Raw genomic sequence first — 16,776 nt, forward strand, 5'->3', positions numbered from 1 at the left:
ATCAGTAATATGAGACTTGATTGCTTTACATTTTGTCATCATTTAATACTGTCAGCATTTTAAAGTTTAGGTATTTTGGTGGGTGTTTAATGGTATTTCATTGCGATTTTAGTTTGTATTTCCTTGAGAACTAATATGTTGCATACAAGTCTTTTGTCAGATAATCTGTTTTACAAATAATTTCTCCCAGTCTTTAGCTCACTTTTTCATTTCCTTTTATTTTTATCTTTTTGGCCATGCGGGTTGTGGGATCTTAGTTCCCTGACCAGGGATTGAACACTTGGCAGTGAAAGCATTGAGTCCAAACCACTGGACCCCCAGGGAATTCCCTACTTTTTCATTTTCTTAATGGTATGTTTCGATGAGCCAACGTTTTAAAGTTTGATGAAATCTCATTTATGGATTTATTTTTTTCTTTTAAGGTTATTCCCCTTCTGTTTCCTGTATGCATAAATAATCTTTAAATTCCCTAAGGTCACAAAAATATTCTCCTATTTAAAAGCTATTTATACTTTTTGCTTTTACAGATAGATTCCTGATCCACCTTGGATTAATTTTTATGTATGATGTAAATTACATGTAGAGGTCCATTTTTTTGCACATGGACATCCAGTTGTTCTAATTCTATTTGTTGAAAAGACTTTCTTTGTCAGGTAGTGTATGTCTTCCAGTTTTGTCCTTTTTCAAGATTGCCTCCTGCATATTCTTCAAAATTTTAGAATTCGTTAATTTTTACAAAAAGGTTTCATGAGATAATATGGGTTCTGTTGGATCTATAGATGAATTTCTGGAGAATTGAGATCTTTCTTAACAATGTTGAGTCTTCTAATCCATGAACATGGTATACTTCTTTTATTCAGGGCCTCTTTAACTTACCTCAGCAATGTTTTGTGCTTTTTAGTAGTTGGTCTTGAATGTATTATCAAGTTTGTCCCTAAGCATTTTATGTGGCCTCTCCCGTTGCGGAGCACAGGCTCCGGACGTGCAGGCTCAGCAGCCATGGCTCACGGGCCCAGCTGCTCCACGGCATGTGGGATCTTCCCAGACCGGGGCATGAACCCGTGTCCCCTGCATTGGCAGGCAGACTCTCAACCACTGCGCCACCAGGGAAGCCTTTGGATACTTTTTAAAGGAAATAGTTATTTAAATTTCATTTTACTGTTGCTTACTCCTACTATATACTTTTTTTTTTTTTTTTTGCGGTACGTGGGCCTCTCACTGTTGTGGCCTCTCCCATTGTGGATCACAGGGTCCAGACGCGCAGGCTCAGTAGTCATGGCTCACGGGCCCAGCCACTCCGCGGCATATGGGATCTTCATGGACCGGGGCACGAACCTGTTTCCCCTGCATCAGCAGGTGGACTCTCAACCACTGTGCCACCAGGGAAGCCCCTACTATATACTTTTTATAGTGGTCTTGTATCTTGTGCACTGGCTTATTTTACTTTGTAGTTTTCATAGTTGCTTTTACATTTTTTTTTTTTAGATAATCATGTCATATGCATGTAGAGACAGTTTTACTTCTTCGTTTTTTTTCTTTTTCTTGCCATATTTCCCTACCTAAAGGGAAATTCATTTAGCCTTTCAACGTTGTATATCATATTAGCTATAGAATTTTCATGGATGTCTTCAATTAGACTGAGGAAAGTTCCTCTTATTTGTAGTGTACTGAAATTTTAAAAACTTCATGAGTGGCTGTTGAATTTTGTTAGATGCTTTTTTACTGCATCTGTTGAATAATGGTTTTTCTTCATTACTTTGTTAATGTGGTATGTTAAATTTTCAAATGTTAAATTAACTTTACATTACTGTGATAAACCCTACATGATTCTACCTGGTCATGATATATGTGTATTTAATTTGCTAATTTTTTTTTTTTTTTTTTGCGGTACGTGGGCGTCTCACTGCTGTGGCCTCTCCCACTGCAGAGCACAGGCTCCGGACACGCAGGCCCAGCGGCCACGGCACACGGGCCCAGCCGCTCTGCGGCACGCGGGATCCTCCCAGACCGGGGCATGAACCCACGCCCCCTGCATCAGCAGGCAGACCCCCAACCACTGTGCCACCAGGGAAGCCCAATTTGCTAATATTTTTATTAAGAATTTTTTATGTCTGCATTTATGAGGAATATTGGTTCACAGTTTTCTTTGCCTTTAGATGTCTTTGTCTGTGGTATCAGGGTAATACTGTTAACATTTTTACCGGTAATGCCTGGAATGGTTTTGTCAGAGTATTTGGTCACATTTGGAAGTGGGATCTACCCTGTATTTGAAAGAGTTTGTAAGAAATTGGTGTTATTTCTTCCCAAAATGTTTATAGAGTTTCACTAGTGAAACCATCTAGTACTCTAATTTTGTTTGCGTGTAGGTTGTTGGTCAACTAAATTTCAAAAATAGATATAAGCTATTAGATGTTCATTTTTTTTAAGTTGTATTTTTCAAGAAATATGAGCATTTCATCCAGGTTATCATATTTGTTGACATAAAGTTGTTTGTGATATTCCCTCAAAACTCTTTTAATGCCTGTAAGTGTTAGAGTAATATTTCTTTAAAAATTCCCAGTATTCTCTTTTATCTTGATCACTCTAGCTAGAGGTTGTTGATTTATTCAATGAGTCAGTTTTTTCTTAAACAGGATTATTGAAGTATAATTTCATATAATAAAATTCACCTGTATTAAGTGTATAATTTAATGATTTTTGATGGTATTACAGGTATGTGCAACCATAATACAGTTTTAGAATACAGTAAGTTCCCTACATATGAATGAGTTCCGTTCCGAGAGCATGTTCGTAAGTCTAATTTGTTCGTAAGTCCAACAGAGCTAGCCTTGGTACCCAACCAATACAATCAGCTACATAGTACCGTACTGTAATAGGTTTATAATACTTTTCACACAAATAATTCATAAAAAACAAATACACACAAAAAAGAAAGAAAACATTTTTAATCTTATAGTACATTACCTTGAAAAGTACAGTCATAGAGTACAACATCTGGCATACAGGGGCTGGCATCAAGTGAACAGGCAAGAAGTTACTGACTGGAGGAAGGAGAGGAGGTGGGAGATGGTAGAGCTGAAGGAGGTGGAGGGCAGAGTACAGTTTCACTCATGCCTGATGTTGGTGGAATGCATGTTCGCATCTTTGAAAGTTTGCAACTTGAAGGTTCATATGTAGGGGACTTACTGTATTTCATCACCCCAGAAATATTCCTGTGACAGTTTTCAGTTAGTTCCTACTCCCACTCTCAGACCCTAGCAACCACTTCTCTGCTTTCTGTCCCTGTAAAGTTGCCTCTTTTTTTTTGGTGCATTTCCTATATGTGAAAATTTTCAGTATGTAGTCTTTTGAGTCTAGCTTCCTTTTTTTTTTAAAAAAAATAATTTTTATTTTTGGCTGCCTTGGGTCTTTGTTGCTGCGCGCAGGCTCTTCTCTAGTTGCGGCGAGCGGGGGCTTCTCTTTGTTACGGTTCGCGGGCTTCTCATTGGGTGGTTTCTCTTGTTGCGGAGCGCGGGCTCTAGGCGTGTGGGCTTCAGTAGTTGTGGCTCGCGGGCTCTAGAGCGCAGGCTCAGTAGTTGTGGCACACGGACTTAGTTGCTCCATGGCATGTGGGATCTTCCCGGACCAGGGCTTGAACCCATGTCCCCTGCACTGGCAGACGAATTCTCAACCACTACGCCACCAGGGAAGTCCTGAGTCTAGCTTCCTTAATATAATGTTTTTAATGCTTCATCAGTGCCATAGCATGACTTTGTCTGGCTTTAGTGTCAGGGGAATATTGACCTCATAGAATGAGTTGGAAAATATTTCCTTCTTTTTTGTTTTCTGGAAGAGTTTGTGAAGAGTTGGTATTATTTCTTCTTTAAAAGTTTGATAGATTTCACCAGTGAAACATAGATTTCACCAGTGAAACCATCTGGCTTTGGCTTTTCTTAAATGGGAACATTTCCAAGTACCTTTAAATTTCTTTACTTGATGTAGGTCTATTTAGACCTTTTCATTTTTTTTTTTTTTTGCCATTTTCTTTTGTGTCTCCTTCCTCTCTCTCTTCCTCTCACTTCCTCTCTCACTACCTCCCTTCCTTTAGTAATTTGAATTTTCCTTGGAATTGATCAATTTCATCTAAGTTGAATTTCTGTAGGGTTAGGTAAGATGTCCCTTCTTTCATTTCCTATTTTGGTAGTTTGTATCTTTTCTTTTTTACTCTTGGTCAGTCAAGCTAACAGTGTGGCAGTTTTGTTGATCTTTTCAAAATCATCCTTGGCTTTATGGATTTCTTTTTCTGTTGTTTTCTAATTTCTGTTTTATTGGTTTTCATTCTAATATTTATTATATCCTTTCTTCTTATTTTGGGTTTACTTTGTTCTTTTTTCCTCAGTTTCTTAAGATAGAAACTTAAATTATTTGTTTGAGATCTTTCTTTCTAGAATGGGTATTTAAAACTATAAATTTTTCTCTGCACTGCTTTATCTGCACTAATAATTTTTGTTTTCATTTTTATACGGTTGAAAATATTTTCTCATTTCCCTTGTTATTTCTTCTTTGACCATAGGTTATTTAGAAATCTGTTGTTTAATTTTCAAATATTTGTGGATTTCCCAAATTTTCTTCTCTTGTTTATTTCCAATTTAAGTCTTTTGTGGTCAGAGAAATATGTTATATGAGGTCAACCCTATTAAACTTACTGATTCTTATTTTATGACCCAATATATTCTCTATTGGGGAAAATATTTGAAACTAATGTGTATTTTGCTGTTGTTGGGTACAGTGTTAGATGTTACATCATTTTGTTTGATTAATAATGTTGTTTAAATATTCTGTATCGTCACTGGTTTTTTGTCTAGTTTGTCAGTTATTGAGAGTGGAGTATTGAAATCTGTAACTATTTTCAAATTGTCTAGTTCTGTCTTCAGTTATGTAACCATTTTTGTCTTTAAGACTGTTTTGTGGCTCTCTCATGGTTATTGTTTTCATAGTTTATCTTGTTGCACACTTTTGTTTTCAGTCTATGTCTTTGATTCTAACATGTGTCTTTTATAGACAGTGTATAGTTGGATTTTGTTTTTCCAGTCTGACAGTCTTTGCCCTTTGATTGGTGTGTTTACCCATTTACAGTTAATGTAATTACAGATATGATTTGGCCATTTTGATATTTGTATTCTATATGTCACATGGTCCCTTTCTTTTCTCTCTTTTTTCTTGCTTTGTTTTGTGTTAGACATTAAAAATTTTTTTTACTATGCATATTTTTTGAGTTACTTTTTAAGGTTACAGTATGCATCTTAGCTTATTACAAACTCGTTCATGCTAATACTAATTCAATACCAGTAATCTTTGATCCAGATTAACTCCATTTCTTTTTCCTCTTATGTGCTATTAATGTCATATATATTCTATTATATGTTAAAAGCCAAATCATACAGTTTTACCATTCTTTGCAGTTATTTTAAAAACCAGTTAAGAGAAGAGGAAGAAACATTTTCATTGCATCTTTTGTATTTACCCATGAAATTACCTTTTTAGTGTTCTTTATTTCTTTGTGAGAATTTGAGTTACTGCCTGCTGTTATTTCCTTTTAGCCTGAAAGACTAGTACTATTATTATTTTTTGTGATTCATGTCTGCTTGCAACAGATTACTCAGTCTTTGTTTATCTTGGAATGTCTTTATTTTGCCTTTGGTTTGTTGCATAGTTTAGTTGGACAAATAATTCTTAGTTGATAGTATTTTTCTTTCAGCATTTTTAATATGTCATCCCACCACATTCTGACTTCTGTGGTTTCTGATGAGAAGTCAGTTGTTAATCTTATTGGGATTCCCTGATATGTGAATAGTCATTTTTCTTTTACTACTTTCAAGATTTCTCTTTGTCTTTGTCTTTCTGTAGTTTTAGAGCCCAATAGGGCTTTAGCTTCCCTGATTTTGTCACCTTTTTTGGGATTTAATATAAAGAGGTACGTTTTAAAGGAAAACACAGATTTTCACAGTGTTTGAAAAATACTTATAACCTAAACTTATTTCTTTATTTGTTTGCCTTTTTCCTCACATTTTCATAGCCATGCAATTCAATAATACCTGTTTGAGGAGGGGCTACTTAAGCATCTTTGCTAGTGAGAAATGGTAATAGTGTTTTAGTTTTTTGTTTTATTTCATGTTGTGCTTTCATATTTTTCTCCTGCCTCATCAGATTTTATGTACATGCACACATATATACCTATTTTCTATATATTTGTTAGATAAAAACACATGTATAAAAATAAGGCTTATAGTAATAAAAGGTATTAACTTTTCTTAAGAAACATATGATCTTAATATATTTTCCCTTTGGTGGATATTGAGTGATAATCTTGAAGACTAGGTGAAAGATACCATAGTATATTTAGTATTTGCATTGAGGTGTATATTAGCTTATTTAGGAGTTTATGTCCATAAATATTTAGCTCTGGACTGTGTCATTGTCAAGTGACAAGATGGTTTTCTTGTTAATAAGCACATGGAAATACTTTGCAAGTTTGAGAATTACTGACTTCCTACATTGCTGTTTTTGAGAAACAGCAAATCACTCATGTAATGTAAACACCATTTTGGATTATTTTGCTGGAAATTTATTTAGGGCTTACTTTTTCATAAGATAAATAACAGTGCCTTTTTTCAAGTTGTATTTTGGGAATACATTTGGAGGATCATACATTTAAATTGAAGAGTGCTAATTCAAATAATTGACAAATATTCATTCAAAACTTCCTGAATATTGTAGTCTTGTTGATTATATTCTGCTATAAAAATAAATGTTATTTAGTGTAAATGGGCTTTTTAGAATACATCTAAAATCAGTATATTGAGTTGTTTGAAATGCCTGTGGTGCTAGATTTCTGTATCTGTAATCATATTAATAAGATCTTTTAGTTGAAGAGTATTTTATACCATTGAATGTACTTACATGTAAATATTCTGTATCAATATTATTAATCCTCCCTACCCGCCCTTTTTTACTGATATGTCCTGTAAGCCCAGAAGGACAATGGAAATCAGAGTGAGAGTATAAGCCTTCAGATCCTTAAGATCATTTCTTTTTCCATTATACCAGAGTGTCTCTTGAGTTAAACATGTGAAGTAGGAGAGAGACAGGTAAAGATGGAAATGAAAGAAGGAAAAAGTATTTGATACAGGAAATAATGTTAGACCTTGAACCAACCATACTATCATTGGTAGGAACTCCTACATTGCCCTTGTGTATACAAAGAGGATTATTGATAATGATATGGCTCTGTAAGTCTTTTTATTTCTGTAGTAATGATTTTAGTTTTAGAAATTAGATCCATAAATGTAATCAACCATTCCTGGTACAAGACCTCTTATCCTTGAAATAGTAAATAATTTTGCATAGTTTTTCATAGCTGTCACTAGTTCTAGCAAAGTTCCACTGTGTTTTATCAAAGATTATCAAGCTATTTTCCTTGTGTTCTATATAGTAGCAACTTGTGCTTTTCCAATAGTAGCATTTGGGTTGAGAATGAGAAGTAATGAAAGGTAATGGTAGCCTCCTGACATTCTGTTTAATGGCACAAGCAAGAGACTTTTATAGGCAGGATAGCACTGTGGTTAGGGATAGAAAAGGGCTTTAATATCAGACTGGGTAGGTTCAAATTCTGGCTCTGTGAGTTAATGCTTATGGGACATGGGTAAATAACCTTATTCATTTGGAATAATATAAGCCTTATTGATTGGAATATATTTTGTAATGTGGTATTTGTGAGAATAAAATGAAATTAAAGTAGGCTCAAAGCAGATCCTTTGAATGATTTTTCTTAGATACCGTAAATTACAAAGCAAACTTATTTCCAGATTTAACTTATTAGTTCCTTTATAGGTAACATAGTAGATAATTTTTTCAAAAAGTAAAGAAGCTGAAAACAAGTAAAAGGAAGAGAGTGATTTAAGTGACTAACTCTAAATGTAAGTGTTAGAACTGGATGTAGAATTTCCTAAAATTTTAAGCAGTCTAAACACAAAGGAAGAAGAATTTGTTCTAAGTTATAAATAGGCTAATAGGAAATAATGATATAGTTCGTTAAAAAGTATTAATAACTTAAGTCATTAAAGAATGACTTAAAGTATAATTTCATTTTGCAGATAATAAAAGCTGTAAAAGTAACTCCATTCTTTATTGGTTTCACATTTATGGGAATTTCTATTGAGCAGATGTTGTGTGGTAAATATATGGAAAAACAAACATTAGTCTGACTATCACTTGGAATTATTAGAAACAGAAACCAAGAATGTAGAGTAAGTCAAAGCCTTAGATGAACTCATAGTTAAGAAATTAGCTGGTGCTTTATTGATTAAAATACTGTAATTAAGGAAGCTTCCTAAATATTTATGAATTTGTATGTGTATTACCATGGTGATTGATGTCAGTGCATTGTTCTCAAGCAAGAGCATATCTCTCTTCAGCAAGAATCATGTTTCCAGGACTTCCCTGGTGGTGCAGTGGTTAAGACGCTGTGCTTCCACTGCAGGGGGTGTGGGTTTGATCCCTGGGGGGAACTAAGATCTCGAATGCCGCACGGTGCGACCAAAAAAAAAAAGTAATAATAATGTTTCCTAGAAAGTCTTATGGGATAAAGAAAATGAAGAGAAGAAAAGTTGTAGTTAAACTTCTGTAAGACAGATATTGTGATTTGTGCACATAAATAGAGATATAAAATTTTGTTGTGTCATCCAGGTTTCATCTCTTCTTCATTCAGTTAGGTGTATACTTTTATAAATTTATTTGGGTACTGAGACATATCTCTATAGACTATTTTGGTGCTTTGGTTTTGGTTTTTTGAAGAAGAGATTCAAAATCCAGTGGCCAGTAAGACTTGAGATGATGTTTAATATCTTGCATACTTCTGAGATTCTTTGAATTTCATTATTTATGGTCGCTCAGATTTTACCCAGGGCTTCTGTACCCTTACCAGTTCTCATTGTGGAATTCCTGATGTTACTCTAATTGTCATTTTGATAAATGTTAATGCTTTTTGAGAATCTGTTTTTTATATAGGTAAATATGAAGATGAAAAATTTGCCTGAGATATCAGTGAATATTTCTTAGCCCATATATTTAAAAGGCAACTACTGCTTTGTATTTTGTTCCCGAAAAAAATGTTTTACAAATGTTCTTTTTAAAAACAATAATAATGTAATAAAAACCAGATGTCCAGTATGTAAAATCATGCAATGCAATTTCTTTCCTTCTAACACCTTAGTTATAGCAGGAAGTTTTGATTGTGGTGAGGTGCAGGTTGGTAACTTAAGATCAGGGAGCACATTAAGAGTCAGTAGGTTTGAGTGGAATGTTTCCAATTAGGAACTTAGTGTTACAGCGTTGTGGGGACATAAAATGCCTGGGAAAGACACTAGGTCTGCTGGATAGGAATGCAAAAGGCAAAATGGGAGAAGCTAAAATTTCAGAAATTTGAAGTTTTTGCCTAAGGCCAGGGTTGCACCCAGGAAACAGAAAGTAAACTTTTCTTTGTTTTCTCTCCTGTATTGCTTCCAGGGTTCTACACTCAATTTAAGATAATTAATGTTTTATATATTGTTAGCCTAGGATTGTGCCCTCTTTCAAAACTTTGTTTCTGCAGGAAGATGTTTTGAGCTCTTACAGGCAGACTTTTGAAAGGTTACCAGTTCCTATGTTGATAATTGCCTGTGGTGATTTTATCTGTTGGTAGTGACTAAGAGATGGTCTGCGGAGGTGGTGCAGAATATTCCTCTTCTTTCTGCTCCTGATGAAGGTGATAATATAGTAGCATTTTGTAGACAGTACACTCTTCTGTGTCCTTTAAATATATTTTATTTGATTCATTAATATAATTTTATAGGTGAAACTAAGGCTTGTTAAAAAAAGATACTCAAGGTAGAGCTGGGATTTGACTTTTTGGACTCCAAAGACTGTGTTTTAAACACTGTGTTATTCTGTGAGGACACATAACATGGGGAATTTAAAAGAGTCAGAAGTTATAGGCAGATAGAGTATTTGCTTGCATTCTTGATGGAAAGAAGAGAGACATAGATGGGAAAGCTGTTATAGTGTGAAGAACCAAAATAAATGGAGACTGGTATTGTTCTTACAGCTGCTTTAAGTTATTTGGAGGTTAACCTGGGTTAAACTGCTTGACATTGCAACTATGGGTTCTTTGGATGTTATTTTTAATTATAGTTATGACTTCATCAGGAGTGGTTTTGGAAATTATGGAAATCTTGAAGGGCATGCATTTCAAAATGAATTAGAGGGCTTAGGTATTTAAAAAATACCACCAGTGTTGACATAGCGTTAGAACATAGTGTAAGATCAAGTCTTGAGACATTTTTAACATATTTGATTCATGTTTTATAGTTATTCTCATCAATTTTTGTTTCCTCAAGTAGTATAAATATTATGAATAAAACTGGTTAGTGATTTTCTAGCATGCTAATTATATCTATTTAAAGATGTAATGCTTGCAAAATCACTTAAAATTTAATACAGGTTTTTTCCTGAAAGACTACATAAAGAAAAAAATGTGTTCTTTTTAGTGATGAATTTAGAAAATGTCCAAACTCATGAACTTCTACTTGTATTCCCTAGACAAAGGGAGAGAGTATTAGAGAGACAAATTGTTTAAAACATCTTCTCTTAGGTATGGAGCAATATAAATGTGTTGCTTAAAATGTTTAATTTTAATGAAAGAAATTTCTTATTTAACTCTTCAGTTATTTTGTCATTACAGAATGTATTTGGTATCATCTGTGAACATGTCTGTTTTGTTCACTATGAACCCGATTGCTAAAAATGTAACATTAGATTTTTTTCAACATTAAAAAAATCAATTCATTCATCAATCTTTAAAAAAATTATGATTTTATCTTTTAAATTAAAAAAATTTATATTGGTAAGACACACATACATAAGATTTACCATGTTAACTGTTTTTAAGTGTACATTTCAGTAGTATTAAATATATTCATATTGTTGTGCTACCACCACTACAATCAATCTCCATAATTTTTTTCATCTTGTAAAATTGAAATTCTGTGTCCATTAAACAATACACCCTGCTCCCCCGCCCCCATAAGTCTACAGGCATTTTTTCCCAATTGTTTGTACACTTAATAGTAATAAAATAAATTAGAAGAATTTAGAGCAAGGAAATATTCACCTGAATCAACATATTTTAGTTTCCTTTATGTTGAGCAGTTAGCTGATAAGCTAGTTTGAACCTGACTTTCAAGATAGAATACTTTTGAGGTTATAGTAGTTTCTTTGTTTTCAACAGGCAAGTCTTGATGATAGATCAATTAGCAAATCCTGAAGAATTAATGTAAATGGTGTGGTAATTCCTGTTATAAGAGATACTTCTTAGAACTCATGAAATTCCTCTTTCCCCCAGGGTATCAATCTGTTCTTGAAGTGAGAAAGTATACTAGTTGCAGTCATGTTTATCAGCTCAGTTCAAAATTCTTTAGAAACAGAAACTGTTTTTAAAATGCTATGGGAAAGCTAATTAAAATTGAACTTTGAAATTAAAAAGAAAACACAAAACAGTGTAAAAGTAAAGGTTAATATTTTATCTGAAATGTTTTTAAAAGACCCATAGGAGTGCTGTAGGAAGATTTTTTTAAACCTGTTTTCTTAAAGTATAGCTCCTTGAAGGCAGGTGTTTATTACTTTGCAGCATTGACCTTGCTAAAAACAGCAAGTTAGGTAATTATCCTTAGGTCTGAGTATTCAAAGTATTATTAGTTTTGAATAAATATTAAGAGACTAACTTTAACAACTTTTAGTATGTATGTTTTGTGTGCTAGCTTTTTCCTAATGTAAAATGGATCTCAATATGCCATATGATTGGTGACAAATAAGAAACTCCTTATGCAATTAAGGGAAGATCTATTTATTTAAGAGCTCTCAAAGGTTGTAAAAGATTATACTTGGCTGTATGTGAAGGATAAATGTTGTGCAATAATGCCCCTTAGTTCCCCTTTTATAATAAATCTCAGCTGTGTGTTCAGCGCAAGGGCTCAGTGCCAAAAAGAACAGGTTCAACTTGTCTGTGAGGATTTGCACCACAGTAAAGTGCACAACTGCTTTTGTAGAGGTCATTGTGGAGGTCACAGGCATGTACAGTTGAATGAAAGCAACTTTAAAAACATGTACAACAGATAGTGTTACTTAAGACTCAAGGATCAATGTTAACTTGAAACATTAAAAGGATGGAAAATCACAAGAAGAACCCTCACATACGTTTTTCACTTTATCTATATATGTTTATATGTTTTCAAATGGATTTAAAACAATTTCTTTGGCACCTTGTCCCAGCATATTTTAAAAGAACTGCAGAATCACTTTTATAATAATTGCCCAGACTTGGAAACATGAACTATTTTAATGTTTTGCTAAATTCTGAGCAGTGCTTTGAACAGAGTTCATAAGATAAAGGTAGGATATTATGGTGGTAGAACAGAGTATTCAGGTGTGTGTGTGTGTGTGTGTGTGTGTGTGTGTGTGTGTTGGGAGCTGGAAAAGGGGAGTGTGGGTAAGTTCTAATGAAAAGGCAGATTGGGTCTAAAGGAGAATGCCTCCATGAGTCAGATTCTCCTGAACTTAGGATCGAAAGGTTCAAAATTAACAACAAAGAAAGACTCTTCTCTCCAAGTATCTCACAAATGCTTTCATATTCTTTGTGGTAAGTAGAAATAACTCAGAAATAGCAAGTGGAGAGACTATAAGACCCATGAGTCCAACCTGTAGAAGTCTTGGGTTTAGAATAAAGAACACCAGAAAATAATGTAACTAAGTAATTAAGTAGATGCAGAACTTACTTAGAGTTGTGTTTTACCTAGAGTTGTGTTTGGTCATAGAGCGACTATTTCTTTTGCTTTTTTTTTTTTTAAATGGTGATCAAAATGGCAGGCAGCCATTGGTTTCAGTGTAGAGATTAATTAGTAATCTTTAGAATATGCTTCAGCAAATGCAGCTGACTGTCAGTAGCACCTGTCTCAGCAACTGGTAGAATGTTAGTGCTTTTATTCAGCCAGTAATTTCCAGAAGGGCTTTAAAGCTGTGTTCATTAAAGTCTCCCATACTAATTGCTTTCTTTGTCTTCTAGGGCACTGTTTTACTAAATGTACCTCTCATTTATTTATTTATGTGTATATTTATGTATTTATTTATGAAGGTTATAAAATAAAGTTAGTTTTTTTAATTTTTAAAAAAGAAAACAAATTATGTGATAGTCTGTGTACTCCTGTATTTGTGGAACCATTTTTATCCTCGGTGAACACATAATGTTCTCAGATGAAAAATTTACCAAGATAATGATTTTTTCTGCATTGCTTTTGTAATTCATATCATAAACATAAAACATGTCTGTCAATTATGAAAAATGATCTGTTAAAGTGTAGTAAAATGTGATTTAAAGATTTGGTTATTAAGTCAACTTTCTAGGAAGGTAGCTTACCTCTACATTGCTAGGAATTCTTTCTAGCTGAAATGGTCTTTCTGGTTCGTATTTCAAAATATATTCAATTTTCACAGATTCATAGACAAGCCACAATTTTGTACATTTTTTTGAGGAAGATAATATTTTTGCTTGTTATGAAAAGAAGACTGAACTTCTAAGAGAGTTTCTAAGAAGAATGAAGCACATACCTCAGTACAGGTGAAATTTGCATCAATCTAAATGTACTATGGTAAAGTTGAATGTGAATATTTTCAAAAAAGAAATTGAGTTGTATGTTTTAATGGACTAGGGTAACTGTCATTTAAAAAGCACTTATATACTAACATTTTTAAAACAAATGAGCATTTCCTAATTTACGTTTAATAAATATAAATATATGTTGCTGAATGCTTCAAAGTAGAATCAGTTCTGGTGGTGTCTCCTTTCTATCATCCCTTCACTAGTGCCTAACATCCACTAAATGTTCAGATAAATCAATTTTAATACCATAGTCCTGTAATAAGATAGTGCTTGGTGAATTCTGGCAGTATAGGGCTTAAAACCTGGGTAGGCTACTTGGCCTTGGAGAACATTAGTTTCTTTTCCTGTAACATAAACAAAATAATACTTACCTCAACTGTATGGATAGGGACTAACATAGTACATGGCATAAAGTAGATGTTCAGTAAATATTTCTGTGTCCTTTGTGTGGAATCCCACTGTTAAGTAATAACATTCTATATCAGCATGACTTTAGTAAAAGACAATTTATGTGAAATTGTAAGGGAATCAAAGAATCCTAAATATTCTATCCTATTCTACGTTTAGAGTCTAGATCTAATTACATGGTGGTTTTGTGAAGGTGGTAGTGGTGATATGTGTTTGGGGAAGGCAGATTGGGATGGTTAAGGTATTCCTAGTATTTGTTGTTTCCTTTTAGGACAGAAGGATAAAGTCAGTATAGTTTGGCTTAGCTGTTTATTTTCTACAGTGGGAATAGCACAATAACTACTCATTCTGTAGTTAAGTGACCTCAAATAGAATCATATTTGTTATGTAGTTTTTTGGGAGGATGGTTTGGATTAGAGGATTGGAGTGAGTGGGATACTGTGGATCATTATAAAACATTTGCTCATTCATGAAACAAACATTCCTAATATGTACCAAGCACTGTACTAGGCACAGAGGGTTTATATCTAAATAAAATATGATTTCTTGAATTATTCAGTTTCTATTACGGTGTAAAGAAGCTTTCTGCTACCTTTTCACTGAAAAATATTTCTGCTTCAAAATACTACTAATCTTATATGATATTTTTTGTTTTGCTTATATCATAATAGTAATATTTGTAGAAAACTTTATATAAAGCAATTTTCATATTTTATCATATTCAGAAATTTAGACTTATGTTTAAGTTGTTGTTATTGATGGTTAACTGAAAGTTTACTTAAAGTGCCAAGGTGAGAATTCTTTTTTGGAAACTTTTTGCAATTACTAAAAGTAAACGAGATAAAATGCTATATGCCTAAAAAGTGTGTAAAATTGCTGGTAAATGCTCTTTTTCTTAAAATTAGTGCAGACTCTTTTAACGAGGTAGATTTTGTCTCACCAGATAGTCTCCTTGATGTTTTTCTTTTCTGATCTTTTTATAGAAACAGTTATGATTTGCTGGACGCTCTGTCCTCTTGGCCACAAATGGTAGTTCAGTAGCAAGACAAGCATCAGAGAAAGAATGTAAAAATAATACTTTTCAACACTGCCTCATTTATCAGTGCTCAAGGAAAAATAAAACCTAGGACAACAAAACCATACAAGATAAACAGAATCTTTTCCTTGGATCCTACTTTTTCTTTAAGCTAATGCCATATCTCCCTATTTTTATTTTATCTTAGAATTTGATGAAAATAATAATCAAGTTTATTCAGTGTTTCTACTTCTCAACTCCCATTCTTTCTTCTATCATTTATATTCTGGCTCCTATTTTCACTACTGCACTGAAGCTGTTCTTGGTATTAAAATTCTTTTCACTAGAAATACTCTTCCTTTCCCTCCATTTTCAGCCCCATTCAGCCTTCATAGCCCATCTCAAATGTCATTTTTGTCCATGAATTCAATTGAATGAACATTCAAATACCTGTCATGTTCAGCAGAGTCATATCATATGTACATTTAACTTATTTGAATTCAACTAAAGTTGAAAACACCAAACGAGGGAGAAAAATAGCAAAGAATTCCTCTCTTCCCCCAGTAAAAAATGTTTTTGAAACAACAAAGTTGCTAAAAGCAAGACAAGTACTTTATCTGGTTTTCCACAGAACAAACAGTAATCTCTTCTAATGCTGGAGGAAAAACTAGCTGAGTTGGATTTATTCAAAGAGATTATAATATGTGCAGAACAATGTACAGTATACTTTATGGGCTATTTAAAGGATTTTTGAGGGGTTATTTTGACCAGTTTTTGCCTTACTCTGACTTTAGAACCGAGTGTAACTCCTGTGCAAGGTGTGACTTCATTGTTATAGCTGTGTTGAACTTAAATCAGTCACATCACTTAGGATCCTTCTAGATAACATTTGGATGTCTCTTGGATGTGTTAGGTATAGAACTATTTAAGGCAGTGATGACTAGCTTAGTTCCTTTTCTGTCTTTATTTTTGTATCATGGAGGAAAGAAGTTTGTGTACATAATTATAGTTAAAACACATTACATCAGAGGGAGAAAATGTTATTCCTTTTATATTTCATGTTCACCTATAGTTTGGAACCCTGGGCTTTCTGAAAACTAATTACACGTGTCCACAAATATATTGTTGCATTTAGTTTCTACATAAGCCATAGTAGTTCTACATCAATACAAAGGAATTCATAGAAATGCTTTTTAAAAAAAAACGTGCAGGGAATTCCCTGGTAGTCCAATGGTTAGGACTCGGCGCTTTCACTGCCGGGGCCCGGGCTCAATCCCTGGTTGGAGAACTAAGATCCTGCAAGCCACACAGCATGGCCAAAAAAATAAATTAATTAATTAACTTTAAAAATGTGCAGGATTTGGTTATTATATTCAACATACTTTAATGATATCAATCTTTTTCTAAAGATATTATTTCCTAATTTTTCCCCTACATTTAACATTTCTGTATATGTTACATTTTATTTTTGAAATTCTTTCCCAAGGAATAGTTTAGATTGGTGTGACAATATGAGTTCTAAAATAGAGTTGATGCATTATTAAAGAACATTTTTCTGTGTGGTAATTTGAACACTAAAGGTGTGTGTGGTGGGGAGGAGATTACAAATGAATTTAGTTAACAAAGG

The 16,776-nt window shown here is 33.6% G+C and overlaps 1 protein-coding gene across 2 annotated transcripts in view; it reads left to right on the plus strand.

Moving 5' to 3' along the window:
* The window catches only part of MNAT1 (MNAT1 component of CDK activating kinase), a 210,983-nt gene that overhangs the window by 92,758 nt on the left and 101,449 nt on the right, over positions 1–16,776 (plus strand). The window contains exon 7 of one of the 2 annotated variants that reach the window (XR_003795844.1): positions 13,561–13,684. The exons of the other annotated variant lie outside the window; for it this stretch is intronic. The gene's annotated coding sequence lies outside the window, so the exon portion shown is untranslated. The remainder of the gene's footprint in view (positions 1–13,560; positions 13,685–16,776) is intronic. 2 annotated transcript variants of the gene reach the window in all.

This window comes from Monodon monoceros, unplaced genomic scaffold (assembly GCF_005190385.1).
Source record: "Monodon monoceros isolate NGI ecotype Baffin Bay Population unplaced genomic scaffold, NGI_Narwhal_1 Super_Scaffold_21, whole genome shotgun sequence".
Lineage (NCBI taxonomy): Eukaryota > Metazoa > Chordata > Mammalia > Artiodactyla > Monodontidae > Monodon > Monodon monoceros.